General features: G+C 50.7%; 1 protein-coding gene across 2 annotated transcripts in view; it reads right to left on the bottom strand.

Moving 5' to 3' along the window:
• The window catches only part of BASP1 (brain abundant membrane attached signal protein 1), a 50,714-nt gene extending 42,441 nt beyond the window's left edge, over nucleotides 1-8,273 (bottom strand). The window contains exon 1 of one of the 2 annotated variants that reach the window (XM_030943765.1): nucleotides 8,070-8,273. The gene's annotated coding sequence lies outside the window, so the exon portion shown is untranslated. Of the gene's footprint in view, nucleotides 1-7,803; nucleotides 8,002-8,069 lie in introns of those variants that run through there. The other variant, XM_030943767.1, reaches the window with a different exon arrangement.
• Between the last annotated feature and the right edge of the window lie 1,166 nt (nucleotides 8,274-9,439).

Here is a 9,439-nt window from a genome sequence, read left to right on the forward strand (position 1 = left end):
TTACTGTGAAGACAACAAAACTTTTTTTTTAATGGGATACATTTACAAATATGGACAGAGAAAATACAGTATATCCCAACAGGTTAGAATGCAATTTCTAAGAAGAAGCATTTAAAATAGCTTCTTCAGTCAGGAGAAGATGTGCCAAAGAACTTGTTTTTTAAGTAGAAAGGAAATAAAAGCTGCTGAGATAATTATTTCTATCCTTAGTCTGTAAATTTACTGTCATTGTTCCACAGAAAACTCCCGGACAGACATTTTTTTTCTGAACCACAAATCTGTCAGTGCAGAATTTCCTTCATTCTCTATCACCTCTGTGTTTCAGATGGTGAGGCACTCGGATGTTCCTCACAGGGTCAATGGCTGTGGGAGAGCATGCAATGCCAACTCATTTCCCTCAACACCATACTCCATATATCAACTACGACTCAGAACACACATGGCAAGTATTTAAAGACACAATATTTATCCTGCTTCCAGCATTTGTCATCTGTTAGCTGATATGTTTGTGCTTCTCCGTAACGTCTTGGTAACAGTGACGTTCCAAGACGTGTTTGCAAAAACACCTGTAGGTGATTTGCAGTTCAGTTTGAACCCTTGGTAACAGAAGGTACCTCAGCACTGAAGGCCACTTTCATGCACTGTGGCCCACTGGATTGTCAGTACAGTGTGCTGTTCAGTCGGGAAGGAGACACCATAAGGAGTGCCACATTCCTATTGCTAGCAGCACCACTAATTTCTTCATGAATCTGTCAGTCACTGACTCATCCACAGAAGAGGATGACAGCTGAACTTCCAGTGACCTAATAATCATTCTAGTGCTTACAAAATTATACTGTAATATTAGTTTTCTTGAGCTCTGTTGAGGCTTCTACTCACTATTACACGAACAGGAAAAGAGTGCACCCCAGTGCACTATCATATTTCAGTGCACATGGCAGGTCTTACTTAGCTTGGCTCTAAAACTATTATTCATTAAGGTAATGTCATCCGTTCAAGGCAACTGGATTGAAAGGATGGGCCACTATGCAGAAAGCTGAATGTTCCCCTAGATAGCACTAGGGAAACTAGCACTGAATAAATCATTAAAATGCACAATACTGGTGGAACATCAGATGGCTACAAGCAGCTAAAAAGGTTTCTGCTGGTACCTCTTCACTGGAGGATGTTTTTTTTCCCAGATGAAGATCTCCGAGGGTAGGAAACGAGAAAAGGGAACAGCATACAGAAGAAGAGAATGGATAAATTCCTCTTACTAAAATTCTCGCCTGTGAGTAATACCAGATCCTTCAGAAAAAAAGATATCCTCAAGGACAACTTGTCACTCTCCTTGAACTCTCACATCCTACATGCATCATTCTAAGGCTATCAGAAAGCTCTCAGCTATGATTGCTGGAGTTACATAGAGCATGTGTGGACTGCAAACAAGGAAAGGGCTCCTAGTGAAAGCTCCAAGTGAAATGAAGTTGCAAACCAACAGTCCTCTCCTACATCTCAAGCAAAGTCTGGAATGGAAGAGCCTGGAAAATCTGGCCTGATTTTGAATTTTATCCTCTGGAGAACTTCTGTCTCCCTTGCTTTGCAAGGCCTGTAGATCTGAAAATAAAAGCAAGGGCCAACACACATCTATCACCCTCTCTTCAGTGACACCAGCTATTTCCAGTGCAGAATAAGCATTCACTGGTGCAGGGTGGGCTGAGTGATGCTGCTGGAGGAAAATGAGCCCCACTCTCTCAGCACATCTAGTTAGGAAACATTGGTTAGAGCAGCTAGCACATCTTCCCTATTTGCTGAAGCTTTTCTGGTGACAGCAAGAAACCCATAAGGATTGTTTTCACCACCTCAGATCTCACTGAATTTGCCTCCTCCCACCAGATCTGCACAGTTAGTAGCAAAATCAATCATGCACTTACCAGCACTGGCCAAAGTACAGCAACTTTGCGTTACTGGAAACTTTGTGTATGAAAGGGAAACCTAGAAATAATCTGAACACCTCATCCAGTGGTGACAGGTTTCACCCTGTCCTTTTCCAGACTCTTAATTTTATACCACCTCTACCCTGTTTTTGTTTTTGTTTTCGTTCTCTGCTAATGACGCACTTCACTGCCTTGAGGAAGGATGATTACAGGAAGCTGATGTAGCAATTCTCTGGCTCCAGACTATCTCAGACAAGCACATACCAAAGCATTTCTCATGGTGTAACTCTTCCATGTTGATTATGTTTGCAATTGGGTTTTCACTGTTTTATACATCTTGATTTGTGCATGTTTGGCATGTGTTTTTCTAAGGTAGGAAGATGAGAGAAACTTGCATCAATTCTACCATTGTTGATCCATTCTTTGTTTTGTCTTTGTTTAATTTCTTCTCCATAGTTCAGCAATCATCTTAAATTTGACTAGCAGATGCACATCTACAGGATCCCACTACGTGAGCATCTATTTCATCCCAAAATAGTTCATCATATCAAGATGTAATTTTGAATATAAGCCCCTCCATCCCCAATCAATCACACAAGGAAAACAGTAACAGCAGAAAATAAGTTCAAAAACTATAACCAGGCTCTGTCCCTCTGTAGGGGTTATGTTCTGCATCCCACTGAGTATTTAAAGACTATTGAAACAGGAGATAGCCAGCAGCCCCCTGATTTCCCTGCTTGTACAGAACGATCTTCCATTTGCCACACAATGTGGCATAGATTTCTATCATTAAAATTAATTCTTGGGAAACTGTCATTATAGCTACTAGGCTTTTCCCTGAAGGAAAAGATTAGGCTCCAACAGTGCATTCATATCCTCTTCACGCCAAGGCATCAGTAGTATTACAATCACCATCATGACATCATCCATCAAGGCTGGTAGCTAAGGCCCAGCATTATTATACATTCAGTGTTGTATCCTCTGTAAGGACAGTAAGTCTCTAATCAAAATGAAGATCCTGCCATCAGTCCTATAGTTTACATGAAGTACCAGGTCATGCTGCTCTGAACAACTGCTAAGGCAGTGTACACAAAATAAAATCTTTTGAAAAGACATTCAAATTCCTAAAGGGTAAAAAAAAAATCCCTGAATCAGCAGATTATAATCATATGTGCACCACTTAGCAGGCTAAAATCTAAACTATGCAACATGTGACTGAAAAGCATGTGGCTTTCCCAACGCTATTGCACTGGTGGGGTACTTGGCAGTATACACCCAACAAGTCAGGCAACTATACAGACTGCTTCATTCCTATTCTGCAGAAGACAATACCAAACACATCAAAAGAGAACAGACTATTATTTATATCCTAAGACACAAGTTTTTTATTAATAAAACTGTTTCCTCAGAGTTAAATTCCATTAACTGTACTTAAGACAGGATTACTACACATCTTGCTCCCAGGCAAAACCTGACCATTCCACATGTGTTACAAATCAGTATCTCTGTACATTTATTGGTGTGCAGACGAAAGCCAAAGATTTCTTTTCAGATTCTGGCAAGTCAGGAATCTTTAATGTTTGAGGAATCACATTGCTATCAATTTATTTCTATTTTAAACTTATGAATTTTCATACCAAATAACCAGTAGATACCTTTTTATATTAATCACCTTTCTCCATCTTGAAGCAAAAAGCTTAGGTGGCATCACTTTTAGGGAAGAGAACTGTGAGATACAAGATATTGCAAGGAAGACTTTAAAGTCCTTTCCATTCTGCATAAGATTTCCCCCCTTCTTCCCCCTGCATATTTTTTTAATCTCGAAAGCATTTCCTACTAATGCATGAAACCCCCATTATGCTGCATATGGTTTCTATTATCAAGTCTATAATGCTTTCAGGAATTTCTTTGATTTTTCTGGTTGTTACCTCATTCTTTTCATTCCTGATTGACACAGAAGCAGCAACCCAAGTCATTCCTAAGTATCTTTCTTTAGTTATAAATCAGTCTCCATACTTCTGTAGCGTTCCTCAAAATGGCTTGCCTTTACTACCCTCGTATGAATAAAGAAAAGGCCTTGAATTTTGGCTGATTATTATACTCTTCATTATGTATTTGAAGATCATCCAGTTTTCTTATTTGAAGAGCTAGATTTTACCCATTAAACTTACATTGCACCCATGGACACTACACTTACACCTACGCACCTAAATCAAGACCTGGGATTTGTGCACAAATGCGTACAAAAAAACTGCAGAATACTCTTCATAGAGATGGGACCAAAAAAAAAGGAAAAAAAAAAACCAAACAAAAGCCCTCCAAAATTCTTGTTTTCAAAATTTCAAAATTAGTAAATTAGTGCAAGATCAGCTTTCCATGGCAGATTTCCAAATAATTACTAACTCAATGGTAGCTGAGTGTCTAAAAATGTAACCACAGAGAACTCACCCAAGATTTCATGGGAAGGCCTGTTTCTACCCTGCAACCAGCATTTTTTTTCCTACCCTGCTCAGTGTGTGCCACTGGGCCATGGGTGGGTGCTGGCACGAGGGAACAATTCACCATTGTTCAGATGGAAGCCGTCGTGTAGGCAGGAGGTTCTGCTGAAGGACTTCATGGTTCACTGCATGGGCCAAAGCTACCAGTGGAACACAGCACAAACAGAAGCAGCTTCACTTGGAAAATACAATTTATTCCACAGACTTGATTTTGAAAGATCAAAACACAAATACTTGAGGACTGGAGACAGCTCTAGACATGGCTCAGAAGTTATGGAGGTTGCACACTCTGTAGTCTTAGGGTAAGGGTATGCACCAAAGGTATTCCTCTTGCTGAAATAAATCAACCTTGTGTCACCACGTTGCTTTAGAGGGTGCTGCATCTCAAACGCAATGATGTATGGAAGAGGGCGTGGGGGGAAAAAAAAATTTCACCTGATCATTGCTTCAGGCAATAACTTGAACAGTGATTTTACCATTTTCACCCATTTAATGTTGATTTTAACTGGATATGATGCACTCAGATGTTGAAATTAACAGAAAAAAACTGCTGCATGATTGCATTTTGGCAGCTACGTACAATTTCCCTGTATTACACAATCAGCTATTCCACACATGAAGCATACAAGAATAGACAGAGCCACTACAAATTTCCCAACATTTTGTGTTTATTCTGTCCACAGATCCGAGTTGGTGCTCCCTGGCTAAACTGAAACAGCCGGACAAAAAGAAAATACCCACTGCACACAATCCACTAGCAAGGGAGATCACAAAACAAAGCTTCTCCCTCAAATGAAGTTCAGGGAGACAATGAGTAGACAGCAAGTGCAAAAACCTTCCACCATGTCCTAGCTTCTTCTTATTCCCTCATCCCTAAAGGTTGCCCAGAATTCTCAGAAACACCCTGAATACAAAAGGATTGTGTGGGACAAGGTATCTCCCCTGAGAGAGCAGTAGCAGCAGATGCTGCATCTTCCTTCAGTATGGCACTCCCACCCCAGACTCTCCCTGGCTCAATGGAGAACATCTACGCAGGAAAAAAACCCTCAGTGTTTGAAGCCTGGCCACCAGTTTAGGTGGTGCCTGGCAAGCATCTGGCAAGCAGAGAGGGAACATTTTAACATTTTTTAGGGCTCTGATGGCTTCTTCAGAAGAGATCTTAATTGGAAACACTGGAAATATCAAGTAATTGCTATGCAAGGGGCCTTGGGGTGTATGTTTTCTAGTGAATGTTCATCACCCTCGAGGGGAAGCAATAAAATCCACTGCCATCGCCTGTTTAGCAGCCCACCGGCAATATTCTTTTGTCAGTTTTAACTCCAGCCTGACTAACACACCAGTTGTCTTCTGCTCAGAAACTGTCATTAGCTTGCAAAATCATACACTTCAAACAGGCTTAAGCATGCTCCCTCTAAGAAGAGATATATATGCGAATTTTGGACAAGAGCTGGGAAAGAAGAGTGGTGAAGAAGGAACAGGCACCGATGCCAGCATCGAGACGCAACAATTCGAACAAAAGAGATCTCAAGATGTCGCACTAACACGCACGCACACAATCTTCCTCTTGATAGATTGCTTCCCCTCGGCAGAGGGAGATGCGATGCTCCAGGAGAGCGCCCGCCCGGGCACGCAGAGCACGCGTGTGCCTCCCAGACGGACGGAGCCGGGCAGGGCGCGCGTCCCTGCGCCGTGCCTGCTCCGGGGGCTGCCGCCTCTGCGGCACGTACGCGCCGCCCGCCTCGCCCTCTCTGCTCAAGGGTCCCCCGAGCGACCCCAGCCCGCTGCAGAGGCACCCCTGCCCCGTCTCCTGCCCCCCAAGGCCGCTGCAGAGCGACCCCCTGCCCCGTCTCCTGCCCCCAAGGCCGCTGAGACCAGCGGGGGCGGTGTTGGAGCCCGGGGCGGGGGAGCTCTGGGGGACCCACGGGCGGGGAAGGGGCGGGCAGCACGGCCGGCCTTTTCCCCTTCCTAAATGCCGAATTTTATGTGTGGGTGAGCTGAGGGGGGGCACGGGTCCGCTCCGCCATCGCGCACAGCAACAGACGCCAGGCTCAGCCTGGCGCAGCGCGGGCAGGGAAGGGTGTGGGGTACGGCTGGGTCACCCCGATGAGCCCCGGGGCTGGCGGAGGCGGCCGGGACAGCGCCCGGGGCTCGGGGAGCGGCGTGGAGCCGCCTTTGTTCCGCCGCCGGCCCCGGCCGCGCCGCCGCCTCCGCGCATGCGCCGGGCGCAGACAAAGGCGCGGGCAGGGCGGCGGGGGCTTCCCGCATCCCTCCTCCATCCGCATCCCTCCTCCACTCCGCATCCCTCCTCCACCCCGCATCCCTCTTCCACTCTGCATCCCTCCTCCACTCCGCATCCCCCTCCGCTCCGCATCCCCTCGCCGCCCCGCATCCCCCCTCCACTCCTCCCCGCATCCCTTCTCCACTCCGCACCTCCCTCTCCGCCCCGCATCCCCCGCGCGGCGCCCACCCGGCGTGGCAGGAGGGCGGGGGTGTCCCGGGGGTGTCCTGAGGGTGTGCGTGTGTCCGCCTCCCTTTCCCCCGCGTGTGCCGCCACGCCCTGCTGAGGCGCGGGGAGAGCGCCCTGCGGGAGCCGCGCTCGAAAGACACGCGTGTGCGTGGGGAAGATGCGACACGGCGGGTCGGGAGGGGAAGGGAAAAAAAAAAAGGTCGAGGGGAGTTGTAGCTTTCTTTGGTGGGGGGAAAGCCGGAGGGTTGATGGGGACCTGTGGGGAGCGGGGGGCGGCAGTCGGTGAATATTCATAGCACAGGCGCACCGGGGCGTAGCGTGGGGGGCAGCAGCAGCGGCGGTCCCTGTCGTGTTTGACGGCGGGTCCGTGGCCCCTGCTGGGGCAGCCGAGCCCCCGAGCCCCGGTGTGTGCTCCCCAGCCCCGGCGTGTGCCGCCCAGCGCTTCAAACCCGCCGGCGCGCCCACGCGCACGCGTGACCGCGGAGGCAGCGCCGCTTCCGCGCCACAATGGGCAAGCGACAATCGCCTTGTCGCCGGCCACAATGGGCAAGCGCCGCTCCTCGCCCGCCCCGACGCCCCCCGCACCCCGCGGAGCGCCCCGCCAGCCGCCCGGAGCCCGCAATCCCCCTGCAGCACCGCCGCCCCCCACCCAGCCGCCCTGCCATCTTCCTGGCGCCGTGCGTGCTCTTCTCCCAGCGCTTCCTTTCATGGAGAGCTTGGGGCATCTTCCTTTTTTCCTTTTTTTTTTCCTTTTTTTTTCTCTTTTTTATTTTAAATTATTGTTGTTAATTAAGGACACTCCCTTTGGAAACAGGCTAAGAGCACCGAAAAGAAATTGGGCATAAACCACTATTATTCCCACCACACCCACCGCTACCCCCACCCTTCCCCAGGAGAGCCTTCCCGGGCATTTAAATCTCACGGAATCGCCTTCGGTCCGTTGTGTGCCTCGATCCCGCTCCCAGGTGGTCCCCTCTCGAGGAATCGAGCTCCTCGCAGCGATATTCCTAAAATGTGCCCCGGCAGGCGCCTCCCGGGCTGCTCCGCTCTCTCTGCTCTTACCAATTCACACGCACATCTCCCCTCCCCACAAATCGAGACACAACGGAAGGGGGGAAAATGATAAAAATGGCAAAGCTCTCGCGGGCTGCTGTGTAAATGGCATAAATGAGACACACCGCGTCTTACCTTTTTGTGTTTTTCCTCTGTCCCTGTCGGTGTGTTTGTGTGCTGGGGTGTCACAAAGAGAGTCCCGGGTAGCCCAGAGCCCCCTCGCCTCGCTCGGAGCGCGGTGGCTCTCGCCCGCTCGCTCGCTGGGACTGGAGTGCCTAGTGCCTGCTGGAGCACTGCCGCCGCTACCGCGGCTGCTGCCTCTGCATTTCTCACTCTCTCCCCCTCCCTCTTTCCCTCCCTCCCCCCTTCCCTGTGACAGTCTGTGGGCAGTTCAAAAGCCACACGCTTTATTTATTTATTTCCCGCGCTGGCGGGCGGGGGATGCGCTGCGCGGCGCTGGCGCTTAGGGGGCGCACGGAGCCCAGGTTTAAATATCAGCCGTGCGGGCTGCTGGGGGGGCTGGATCGTGGCTCCGCGAACGCACCTTGCAGCATTACACCCCCACACCCCTCAAAAAAAAAAAAGGGAAGGGAGCGGCCAACCTCCCTGCCCCGAGGAGAGCGGGCGCGGCGCGGCGAGGTGCGGGGCCCTCCGCGACCCTCCGCGCCCGAACCGCACCGTGGGGCGGACGGGCCGTGCCCGGCGGAGCTGGGATGCTGCGCGGCGGAGGGAGAGGGCGAGCCGGGCCGCCTGCCTACACCTGCAGCCCTCTCGGGGAGCGGGAAAGCCGCTCGCACGGCGGAGAGGGGCGGCACGGGCGGAGGAGACTAAAAATTCCCGGGCCTGGATGCTCTTGGCACGCTTAAGGAGAGGGTCTGCCTGTCAAACACAAAAGGCAGCAAAATAGAGGAAAGCAGCACATTTCTCAGGAGAATGGATCTCTCCCGGGCGCTCCTGCAGCTGAAGAGCTGGCCTGAACGTCGCTGGGGCTTCAGGACTGGTATCCCTCCAGATCTCCCCCTGTTCCAAAGCATCCCTGAGGCCGCCACAGCACAACCGAGGGTGCTGCCCGCACTTTCCCACCGCCCTCTTTTTACAGCCTGGCTGTGGCGGGGGCCGGGTGCGCCCCTCTCATTGCTCCGCGGCCGCTCCGCGCTGCGGGAGCCCGGCGGCGCCTGCGATGCGCGGGGCTGGGGCGCCCTCTGCTCCCCGAGCGGCGGCCGGACTGGGCTGGGCCGGGCTGGGCTGGGCCGGGCGCTGGCCCCGCCGGGTGCCCGGCCCCGGACCCGCAGCCCGGGAAGGAGCGGAGCCGCTGGGAACGGACCGCGGTGGCGGCGCGTCTTGGGAAAACCTCTGGCTCAAGGGGCGCGGTCCGGCTGCGCCGGGGCTTCAAAGCCGGCAGCACCATCTTTCAGCAAGAACAATGGAAGCTGTTTCCCATTTATCTGGGGACAAGGACCGAGTGAGAGACGCGTAGTAGGTTCGCGATAAGGTTAAGTCCGGTT

This window comes from Camarhynchus parvulus, chromosome 2, assembly GCF_901933205.1.
Source record: "Camarhynchus parvulus chromosome 2, STF_HiC, whole genome shotgun sequence".
Taxonomy (NCBI): Eukaryota; Metazoa; Chordata; class Aves; order Passeriformes; family Thraupidae; genus Camarhynchus; species Camarhynchus parvulus.